The sequence below is a fragment of the Callithrix jacchus genome, chromosome 17 (assembly GCF_049354715.1).
Source record: "Callithrix jacchus isolate 240 chromosome 17, calJac240_pri, whole genome shotgun sequence".
In the NCBI taxonomy this organism is placed as follows: Eukaryota; Metazoa; Chordata; class Mammalia; order Primates; family Cebidae; genus Callithrix; species Callithrix jacchus.
The window spans coordinates 894,275-906,837 of NC_133518.1; the positions used below are offsets into that span (position 1 = coordinate 894,275).

The 12,563-nt window shown below is 38.4% G+C and overlaps 1 pseudogene; it reads right to left on the reverse strand.

Moving 5' to 3' along the window:
- Positions 1 to 349: 349 nt before the first annotated feature.
- LOC128930893 (2-methoxy-6-polyprenyl-1,4-benzoquinol methylase, mitochondrial pseudogene) lies at positions 350 to 1,313 on the reverse strand (annotated as a pseudogene).
- Positions 1,314 to 12,563: the final 11,250 nt, after the last annotated feature.

A 12,563-nucleotide genomic window follows, 5' to 3' on the forward strand; every position in this document is an offset into this window, starting at 1 on the left:
CCCACTCTGGAGGGCAGCACCAGCAGAGAAGCTATAAATACACTTCAAAACTGAGCCTTAGTGCTGGTTGTACCTTAACCACACACTCTACAGCCAAGAGAAATTAGCGATTGAGCAAAAAATGCAGACCAAATGCCTCTTGGAGATGGACTGAAGCAACTCCAAAGAAAGCTGTAAAAAAGTGACAGGAATTTGTTCTTCTACTTGGAGAGTGTTTGATTCAAACATGAGTCCAACGTATGCATCCTTAAGAGGACATGCTCTGCTGTTGTCTCATTTGCCAGAATATCCTTCAGTTCCAGGCTTTCAACAGGGTGTAATTGGTTCATGCTCCATGATTAGAAAGGAATTAAAGTTTGAAGGCAGAATGAATGGCCACAATGCCTGATGTTAGACTTTCATAAGTGGCCTTGTGAAAGCCTGCATCTTCTATCATCTCCTTGAACTCTTTCTGAGACAGGAACATTTGGATACTCTCTACAAGGTATTGATAGGACTTCCAGTCTCCAGCAATGACCTCTCCAGGACAGGGATGACCTGGAAGCTATATAGATCATAATGCCTGGATATGAGGGGATTGTTCACTTGGCTAAATTCCAGACACAGAAACCGTCCTCCTGGTTTCAGTACCCGATGGGCTTCCTGGAGTGCCTGATCAATGTGTGTGACATTCCGAAGCCCAAAGGCAATGGTGTAAATATCAAACTTGTCATCATCAAAGGGAAGTTCTTCGGCATCTCCTAATACCCATGCAAGTCCAGCTCTGTATCCTTGAGCCAAGGCTTTCTGCTTTCCAACCTTTAGCATCTCCTTGTTGATGTCACACACCATGACATGAGACCCACCCAAGGAATCTTCTTCATTCTGGTACTCTTTGGCAATTTCTTCCCAGGATAAACTTTGTTGGGCCCTTAACTGACTCTTCTGTTTTCTCTGATGCTGGGACTGAACATAATTTAGGAACCGGAATGCAATGTCACCTGTGCCTCCAGCAACATCAAGCAGCTGGGTCCCAGGAAGTGGATGTATATTCCAGAGCAGTAAATCCTTCCAAAGAGGATGGATACCAAGACTCATCATATCATTCATCACATCATACTTCTTAGCCACACTTTCAAACACCTGATGGACTTTGCCCCACTTTTTCTCTTCCGACACAGTCTGAAACCCAAAGTGAGTTTCCGTTACCTGCTTCTCTTTGGGGCCAAGAACCACGAAGCCCGAGGAGCTGACAGCCCCGCATCACCCGCCACCACCTACGACTGCAATAGTTCCATAGAGCCAAGCTTCTGGGAGCCGCCATCTTGGTACTCGAGTTAAAAGGCTAGAATGAGATTTTAATATAATATTTAACTCTAGCATTTACTTTTTACAAAAAATAAATATTTTCCCTCCTCTCTGGATAACTAGGTTCTGGGAAATGACTATCAGGGAGATGGAGAAGGCCTGTCTTTTCTTCTGATTTTCAGTGACCTCAGGAAATGTCTCACAATATTCTTTACACTAAAGCTGCCAGAATTAAACCAGAACCCTAAGTGCCTTAGCAGAGCCCTGTGTCTGAGAAAGAGGCTGCGCTTGAGCTGGTCTCAGTTTGCTCTGTCACTGCCACAGGGCTCTGCACTGGGGCCTGGCTACTAGACGGAAGGGTTAATTATGTTGGGGCTTCCCTCAGATTTATGACACATCCTCCTACCCCATCTGCACTCTGAGCTCCAGGCACTGTGCTGAGCACTCAGTTAATTGACAGTACCCACGTATCCCTGATATGTGAGTAATCAGTTATCACTGTCCCATGCCCCATTTCACAGAGGACAAAACCAAATCCAGGGGAGGAGAGGCAACTCTGGCCACTTGCAGAACTTGTCAGTGGTGGTGCTAGAATCCCAGTGTCAGCTTTTGGGCCCCCTCTGCTAGCACTAAGTCCAAAGCTCCGCTGAGCCTTATAAAACAAATGGAAATGGATTGCCCCACTCACAGCCCTAGGGTGAAACTGGGTCAGGCTCAATGTGAAGGATACTGAGCACAGAGCAAGTCGCATGTGAGTGGGGACTACCACTGTCTCATGAGCCCCTCAGGTCTGGAGGTTTTCAGTCATGTAATGGCCGCTGGCTCAGGGTGTATCAGAAACAGGGGCTTCCCCAGTGTTTGTTGTAACAGCCACCTGCCCCAGCCAGGACTGTTTCAAAGTCCTCCAGAAAATTTATCTGATGGCCACTCAACCGTGTGGTGTTCTAACGAGGTGGGGGTTGATAGGGGCTCATCTCTATGCAGATGCCACACCTGGTCCTAACTGGTCCTTTGGTCCCTGTGAAGATAATACTCCCCTTCCTCACCAGCTCATTATTAAAACCATGACATTTTACTACAGCCTGGCAACCCATTTGGGAACCCCCTCTGTCACAGTAGCTAGGATTTGTCTCAGACTGGGGATCCCCTCTTGTTTTCTATTTGCAGTTGCTTAAATTTTAAAAAATTCTTTTCTGAAAAAAAAATTCAGTAACATTTCCATATGCCAACAGTAAACAATCTAAAAAAGAATTAAGAAAGTAATTCAACTTACAATAGCTACAGATAGGTTAAATAGCTAGGAATTAACTGAACCAAAAAAGTAAAAATCTCTACAATAAAAATTATACAACATTGATAAAAGAAATTTATGACAACAAAGAAAAAATGTCCTCACACATGATACTCTGTGTTTATGGATAAGAAAAATCAAAATTGTTAAAATGTCCATGCTACACAAAGTAACCTATGAATTCAATGCAATTTCTATAAAAATACCAATGATATTCTTCACACAAATAGAAAGAACAGTTCTACAAAACAGTCCTAAATTTATACAGAATCACAAAAGACCTAGAATAACCAAAGCTATCCTGAGCAAAAAGAATAAATCTGTAGGGATTCCATTATCTACCATGAAATTATAGTACAGATCTATAGTAACCAAAGCAACACAGAATGGCATAAAACACCAATGCACATGGACAAACAGAACAGAGTAGAGAACCTAGAGACAAATTCATACATCTACAGTGAACTCATTTTTTCCATAGGCACCAAGAAAATACATTAAGAAAAAAAAATCTCTTTAATAAACAGTGCTGGTAAAACTGGATATCCATATGCAGAAAAATAAAACTAGACCCTATCTTTGGCCACCTGCAAAAATCAACTCAAAATAGATCAAATATTTAAATTTAAGACTGCTATGAGAAATAGATAGGCTTGAATAACCTCTGTTCTTTCTGAATTACTCCTGGCACACCCCAGTAAAGAGTCTGGCGATAATTTTGGGGTAGGATGAGAGTAGGATTAATTAGACCCGATGGAAGGGCAATGACTGGGTTTATTTTCTCCATTTGGTCTCCCTATTACCCTAAAGAATCCTTTGGATCAGGTTCAGTGGCCCATGCCTGTAATCCCAGAACTTTGGGAGGCCCAGACAGGTGAATCAAAAAGTCAGGTGATAGAAACTATCCTGAACAACATAGAGAAATCCCATCACCACTAAAACCACAAAATTAGCCAGGAGTGGGGACACATGCCTGTAATCCCAGCTACTCAGGAGGCTGAGGCAGGAGAATTGCTTGAACCCAAAGGCAGAAGTTGCAGTGAGCAGGAATCATGCCACAGCTTTCCAGCCTGGGTGACAGAGCACAAATCCATCTCAAAAAAATAAAAAATGTAAATATAAATAAAAAGAATCCTTTGGAATTATCCCAACTCTCTGCAATGTAGCCACGGATTTCTAGTGAGGAGCACACCTTCTCAGTACCCAGCTGTCTGAGGCCATAATTCAGTTGCTTCAGGTGATTGAAAACTATTACTTTTTTACTGAAAAGACTTAATGCCCCATGGTTGAGATTAAGCTGGATTTACAAAACGTTGAATTCATCCTTTATGTTCTCTGTGAGCAGGGGATCCTCCTTGTGTTTTTCTACATCTAGAGATGAATCTATATTTGCCAATATTTACATAAATCTGAGACATAGATCAGGTTAAAATCCTAGACATGGCCTTCAGGATGATCCAACTCTTGCCCATTTCTCTTCTCAATTATGTTGTCAGACAGAAATACTTAACATGAAGTCTCTCAGCAATAGTTACAACATTCCACTTGTAGAGAAGCTGGTGAGACAGAGAAGGGCTCGCAGTGAGAATCAAAGCTTCTTCTCAATCTTTCCGTGTATCTGTTTGTGAATACACGGAAAAGATTCTGGAGCCAGGGAAGAGCTATTAAACAGGGTAGAATCCCTGTAGATCAGAGTACTAAGTCACATGCTCATTAGTCACCTTCTTTGGTCAAACTCTCAGGGCTAAGCCTCTGATAGGGCTTCAGAGGATAGCATATCTGTGAAAGCCTCTAATTACATGTGAAAGGTGAAGCTCTGGCTCTGGAAGGAGGCTCCCATCTGACAGAACATCATGCTTCTCTGAGTGTGAGATTCTGTGCCCTTCCTCAGCAGGACACCACTGACTCAATAATTATTGAAGAATCATATATAAATAGGCCTTTTTTTACCATGAATTTCTTAAATAATAAAACAGAGAAAACACATTTATCCACTTTCAAATTGAGTAGGAGTGTGAGAAACTTTACAGAAAATGTCACAGAAGGAATCTTAAGCTCTGTCTATTCAAGAAAAGCCTCAAAATTCTGGTACAAACTGTTGGATAAAGCTTTTCAGAGCTTGACTTTTTGCTATATATATACATACACACACATATATACATGTAATTGGACTTTAGTTTTATATGATTTTTAAAGAATAAACCATTTTTTCCTATTTACATAATTATTTATATTTATTTACTTACTTTATTATATATATTTGTTTTATTGGGTTTCAGGTTTTGGGGTACATGTGAAAAACATGCAAGATTATTGCATAGGTACATACATGGAAATGTTGTTTGCTGTCTTCCTCCCCATCACGTATATCTGGCATTTCTCTCAATGTTATCCCTCCCCAACTCCCCACCCCCTGCTTTTCCTCCCCTAGTTCCCCCACCTCAGACCTCAGTGTGTGATGCTCCTGGCCCTGTGTCCATGTGTTCTCATTGTTCAACACCCGCCTGAGTGAGAACATGTGGTGTTTGATTTTCTGTTCTTGTGTAAGTTTGCTGAGAATGATGGTTTCCAGGTTCACCCATGTCCCTACAAAGCACATGAACTCAACGTCTTTTATGGCTGCATAGTATTCCATGGTGTATATGTGCCATATTTTCCCTCTCCAGTCTATCATCAATGGGCATTTGGGTTGGTTCCAAGTCTTTTCCATTGTAAACAGTGCTGCAATGAACATTCATGTGCATGTCTCCTTATGATAGAATGATTTATTGTTTTTTGGGTATATACCCAGTAATGGGATTGCTGGGTTGAATGGAATTTCTATTTCTAGGTCCTTGAAGAAACACCACACTGTCTTCCATAATGGCTAAACTAATTTACACTCCCACCAACAGTGTAAAAGTGTTCCTCTTTCTCCACATCCTCTCCAGCATCTGTGGTCTTCAGATTTTTTAATGATCACCATTCTAGCTTGTGTGAGATGGTATCTGAATGTAGTTTTGATTTGCATTTCTTTAATGACCAGTGATGATGAGCATTTTTTCATATGTTCGTTGGCCTCATATATGTCTTCTTTTATAAAGTGTCTGTTCACATCCTTCACCCACTTTTGAATGGGCTTCTTTGTTTTTTTTTTCTTGTAAATCTCTTTTAGTTCCTTGTAGATTCTGGATATTAGCCCTTTGTCAGATGGGTAGATTGCAAAAAATTTTTTCCATTCTTGTAGTTGCTGACTCATTCTAATGACTGTTGTTTTTTTTTTTTTTTTCTGTGCAGAAGCTGTGGAGTTTAATTAGGTCCCATTTCTCTATTTTTGCTTTTGATGCCAATGCTTTTGGTGTCTTAGTCGTGAAATCCTTTCCTACTCTTATGTCCTGAACGGTTTTGCCTAGATTTTCTTCTAGGGTTTTTATGATGTTAGGTCTTTTTTTTTTTTCCTGCCCTGACCAGCCATGTGCAGAAAGCAGAAAGTGGAAATCTTCCTGACACCTTACACTAAAATTAACTTCAGATGCTTAGTATATGACTTTCTTATTATGTCTGTATTGCCATAGACTTGGGATAAAGGCTGTTTGCCCTTAACGGTATTTTGTGTGTTTCTTTTTTTCTCCCCTTGCATGTTTTATGCACAGAACAACACACACATTAGAAAACTTGCTTCCTAGATTAGACATAGACTTTGAGCCACAGAGGAATCTAGATGACAGCATAGACTTTTGGGATTAGCATCTGAGCAGACAAACTTGGATCCTAACACTTACCTTTATATCTCACCAGCCATGACCTGGGATATGAGCATAAAAGATTCACCAGAGTTGCAACTTTTAATAATGTGTTCCTTCCTGTTTCCCGATGAGGGCCCTTTCATTTCCTGGTCCTAATACTTACACACACATTTGTGATGATAAGGGAATATGAGGCCGCCCTGGTGGATTTACAGAAAAAGACTTGCTTGGATGGTCCAGCTCTGGGCTCTCCTGTTTTACTTCTGGTTGCCTCTTGCCCAGTAGCTAAAAACATTGGGGGGAAAATTGAAAACAGAGACAATTTCTGCATGTTTAGAAAAGATTTAGAAACCGAGACAACTTTTGCATCTTTAGAATATTTGGCATACAGCAGAACATCTTTCTATCTTGAGAGATTCTGGCCAACTGACTGCAATAGGGGACTGTCTTTAGAACTTGAGTTTTTGGTTACTAGAGTCCTTAGTTCTGTTAGGGTCTTTCACAGAAGAAATGAGGTCACTTCTTGAAGGTTTTATTCTTCTTTCAATAAAACCTGCCTTCCTTCAATAGGACCTATGCAAAGGCTTTTCTGCACTACTGACTGCTTACATTTCTCTCCCAGGTTATATCAGTAGCTTTGCACACTTATGCAAACACAGCACCCATGCACCAGTTCTTGAAAAACTGAATGCAGCCAGAGTCACAAGTTTGATAAAGTCTTTATTTTTAATATACTAATTATGTAATCCCAGATATGTCATTGTGCCTCTCAGAGGCTCCACAGTCTTACAGTCTGCACAATTGGGATTATGCTATCATCCAGCTCCAAGGGATCTCATGAGACATGTACAAAACAATATTAAGAGCAAAGTATACCACAAAAGAAAGAGAGGAAGAATAATTTTCTATTACCAATTAAATTATTCAAGAAGCACAAAATTTGCTATCTGATCTCAATAAAGCATGTGAAATTGCATTTTTATAATACTGAAATATTTTTGAATTTGCTGGTGACAAAAAATATGTGGTTCTTTGATTTCATGTCCACCATGATTTGATATTTTCGAGGTATGTCTTCACACCTTCATTTTTAATTTTACCATCATGCATAAAATCTTTATATATACAGGAGATGAATGTATAAACATTCATCTGTTGATAAACACAGGTTGTTTCAATATCAAATAAATAGAAATACCTTTTGAGATACTATTTATATCCTTTGGATATATACCCAGAACTGACACTGATGGTAGTTGTAGTTTTAAATTTTTTCAGAAACACTGTTTTCCATAAGGACTGCATCAGTTTACATGCTCACCAACAGTGTACAAATATTCTCTTTGTGCACCCTCACTAGCTCTTTTGTCTTTTGACACTTTGGTAGTATATATTATTTTTCTCTTTTGTATTTTTTTGAGAAAGAGTCTTACTGTCACCCAGGCTTGAGTCCAGTGGCTCTATCTCAGCTCACTGCAACCTCCGTCTCCCAGGTTCAAGAGATTCTCTGCCTCAGCCTCCCAAGTAGTGGGGATTAGAGGCACCCGCGACCTCACCCAGTTAATTTTTGTATTTTTAGTAGAGACAGGGTTTAACCATCTTGACCAGGCTGGTCGTGAACTCCTGTCCTCGGCCTCCCAAAGTGCTGGGATTACAGGTGTGAGGTACCGTGTCTGGTTGGTAATATGTATTCTAACAAGCTTGAATTCTAAAAGCTCATTGTAGTTTTGATTTTCATTTTTCTGATGAGTAATAATTTTGACCATCTTTTTATATTTCTGCTTGTCATTTTTATGTCCTTAAAAAAAGGCAATTTAGATCACTTGCCCAATTATTATTCCAGTAATTGGCTTTTGCTTTGTTTCCTTTTTTTGAGAGGGTGAGATTGAGTAGTATGACTTTCTAGTATATTTCGAATATTGACTCCTTATTGAATACATGGTTTACAAATATTTTCCCTTATTCCATAATATGCCTTTTTATCTTGTTGAATGTTTTCTTTTATTTTGAGCAAAACTTTATAATTTGATGTAGTCTCACTACATTATGTTTGCTATTTTGGCCTGTGCTTTTGATGTCAAATTTAAAAAATCATCACCAAAATACAGTCAAAGAGTTTTTCTCCTGCGTTTTCTTTTAGAAGATTCATCATTTTAATTCTTATCTTTAAGTCTTTAACTAATTTTAAATTAATTTTATTTTCTTATTTATTTATTTTGTGTCCTCTTCCATTTCTTTCATCAATACTTTACAGTTTTTAGTATACAAATCTTTCACCTTCTCCGTTCAATTTATTCCTAATTATTCGATTCTTTTTAATGCTTTTGTAAATGAAATGTTTTCTTTTTCAGTTACATTATTTTACTATATAGATTTTTATATAACAATATTGTATTCTGCAACTTCACTACATTAGTTCATTAGTTCTGATAGGTTATTTTTGTATAATGGTGAGTACTCTGAACCCTAGTTGTACTTTAATTGATATTTGCTCTTATTACATTATAGTTCTTAAAAGTGTAACCTGATGGATGTCTGCTGAATAAATTCAGTGGCACTCAAATCTTCTCATTTAATGTACTTTTTTTTTTTTGAGACGAAGTTTCGCTCTTGTTACCCAGGCTGGAGTGCAATGGTGCGATCTTGGCTCACCGCAACCTCCACCTCCTGGGTTCAGGCAATTCTCCTGCCTCAGCCTCCTGAGTAGCTGAGATTAGAGGCATGCGCCACCATGCCCAGCTAATTTTTTTATTTTTAATAGAGACAGGGTTTCACCATGTTGACCAGGATGGTCTCGATCCCTTGACATCGTGATCCACCCGCCTTGGCCTCCCAAAGTGCTGGGATTACAGGCGTGAGCCACCGCACTTGGCCTAATATACTTTTATTTGATATTGTAAAATCAATTACTGGCTGATCTGCAATTACTGGTCAAAATGCTTTTATTTATATGGTTATTAGTCAAAATTTCTAATAAAGTTATGTAGCATTATTTATGTTCACTTATTTGTATGATGTTGTGAATTGGAGTATAAATAAATTCATTACCAAGGTAGAGAGCACACTAACCTATTGACAGTTTTTATTAATCTATATTTTCTCCCTCCTCTCTCCTTGTTTTTTTCGGGTTTTTGTTTGTTTGTTTCTGAGATGGAGTTTTGCTCTGTCGCCCAGGCTGGAGTGACATGGTGTAATTTTGGCTTACTGCAATCTCCACCTCCTGGGTTCAAGGGATTCTCCTGACTCAGCATCCTGAGTAGCTGGGATAACAGGCACCAGCCACCATGCCCAGCTAATTTTTGTGTATTAGTAGAGGCAGTATTTTACCATGTTGGTCAGGTTGGTCTCGAACTCCTGACCTCAGGTGATCCACCTGCCTCAGCCTCCCAAAGTGCTGGAATTACAGGCGTCAGCCATTGTGCCTGGCCCCTCCCCACTCTTTGTATTATAGCCATATGTACCCAGCATTTAGCTCCCACTTATGGGTGAGAACATGCTGTATTTGGTTTTCTGTTTTTGCATCAGTTTTCTGAGAACAATGCCCTCATGTTGCTTTAAATGGCATAATTTTTGTTTTTTAATGGCTGTATAGTATTCCATGGGTCTTTATCCAGAACACCACTGATGGGCACCTGGATTAAGTCTATATCTTTGCTATCGTGAACACTGCTGTGATAAAAATATAGCTACATCTGTCTTTTTTTGTCAGATATTTATTTTCTTTTGAGTATATACCCATTAATGGAATTACTGGGTTAAATAGTAGTTCAACTCTCAGTTCTTTAAGAAATCCCGCAGCCTGCTTCACACAGTGGCTGAACTAATTTACATTTTCTCAGAAAATGTGTAAGTTTTCTCTTTTCTCTAGAGCTTCACCCATATGTGTTTTTTGTTTCTTTTTTTGACTTTTCAACAAAACCATTCTGACTGTTGTGAAATGGTTTTTCATTTTGGTTTGGGTTTGCATTTCTCTAATAACTAATGATAATGAGCACTTTTACGTATCTTTTTTGAGTGCTTGTATCCATGTCTTCTTTTGAGAAGTGTCTCTTCATGTCCTTTACCCATTTTAAAATAAAGTCACTTACTGCTTGCTTGTTGATTTGTTTAGGTTCCTTATAGAATCTGAATAATAGATGTCAGATGCCTAGTTTGTAAATCTTTTCTCTTATTCTGTGGGTTATCTGTTTACTCCCTTGATAGTTTCTCTTACTGTGCAGAGGCTTTAATTTTAATTAAATCCTACTTGTCAAATCTTGTTTTAGTTGCAATTGCTTTAGAGGACTTAGACCTAAATTATTTGACATAAATTATTATTATCAAGAAGGGTATTTTCTAAGTTATTTTTAGTTTTTTTATAGCTTGAGATTTTACATTTAGCTCTTTAATCCATGTTAAGTTAATTTTTGTAAGTGGTGAAATACGGGGAGTCAGTTATATTCTTTTGCATATGACTAGCCATTTATCCCTGCATTATTTGTTAAATAAAAAGTCGTTTTCCCATTCCTTACCTTGGTCAACTGTATTAACAATGAGGTGGTTTCAGGCATGTGGCCGTAGTTCCTTGCTCTCTATTCTGTTTCATTGGTCTGTTTGTTTTACTACCAGCACCATGTTGTTTGGATTACTTTAGTCTTCTACTATAGTTTGAAGTCATGTGATATAATGTCTCCAAATTTTAGATTTTTCTTCTATTCTGTGAAAAATGACACTAGAAGTTTGATAGGAAAAGCACTGAATCTGTAAATTGCTTTGGCCAGTATACTCATCTGCACATATCCCAATGTGTGTTCTGTGGTTGATGAGTGGTGTGTTTTGTAGGTCCAATTGGTCAAGCACTGAATATAAACGCAGAGTTTAAAATTAGTTTTCTGCTTCAATGGTGTGTCTAATATGTTACTGGGGTATTAAAGTGACTTACTATTATTGTGTGGCTATTTAAGATCTTCTCAGAGGTCTAAAAGTAGTTGTTTTAAAAATCCATGTGCTCCAATATTGGGTGCATATATATTTAGAATAATTTAGTCTTTTATTGAGTTGGATCCTTTGTCATTATGTCATTCCCTTCTTTGTTTTTACAGATGTTAAAGTCTGTTTTACCTGCTCTAAGAACAGCGATTTTTGCTTTTCTTTATCTGCACTATAGATCTTTCTCTAACCCTTTACTTTGATCTAATAGGTGTCATTACACATGAGATAAGTATCTTAAGGACAGCAATAAGTGCACCTTGTTTTGTGGTTTGTTTGTTTTTGAGACAGGGTCTCTTTCTGGCACCGAGGCTGAAGTGCAGTAATGTAAACTCAGCTTGCTGCACCCTCTCCCTCCCTGGCTCAAGCAATTCTCATGGCTCAACCTCCCAAGTAGCTGGGATTACAGGCATGTGCCACTACAAACTATGGCTAACTTCTTTGTATTTTTGGCAGTTACAGGGTTTTGCCACGTTGACCAAGCTGGTCTTGAACTTCTGGCATCAAGTGATCCACCTGCCTCAGCCTCTCAAAATGCTGGGATTGCAGGTGTGAGCTACCTTGCCCAGCTGCATCTTGAATTTTTTTTAACCAACTTGCAACTCTGTTCTTTTTAATGAGTGTAGTATTTAGACGATTTACATTCAAGGTAAATATTGATATGTGAGATTTTTATCCTATCATAAAGTTGTCAGCTTATTGCTTCATAGTTTCTGTTGTGTGGGTTTATTGTAGTCTGTGTGGGCACTTTATCTAAGTGTGCTTTTTGTGGTAGCAGGCTTTTGTTTGTTTCTTTCCATGTTTAGAGCTTCTTGTTTAGAACATTTAGAACTTGGTTAGAATTTAAGATTCTAACGAAGTATTTCTTATTCTGTCAAATACTGGATATCTTTTCATATCCTGTTAAAGATTGGTTTCTTTCAGAATGCTGAAATTGGGTCCCCAATCTCTCCTAGCTTATAAAGTTATTGCTGAGAAGTCCCCTGTTAGTCTAATGGGGTTCTCTTTGTGATCTGACCTTCTTCTCTAGCAGCCTTTGTAATTTTATTTTTAATGCTGTTATTGGACAGTTTGGTGACTTTATGCCTTCATTATGTTTATTTTGTATAGTAACTTGCAGGTATTCTCCGTGTTTTTTATATCTGCATGAGTACCTCTGTAGAAGGTTAGAAAATATTTCTCAAATTATTTCCTAACATGTGTTTTCCACATTGTTTACTTTTTCTCCTGCTCTCCCAGAAATGCCAATAATTCATAGGTTTTAGTTGCTTTACATAATCTCATATTTTGCA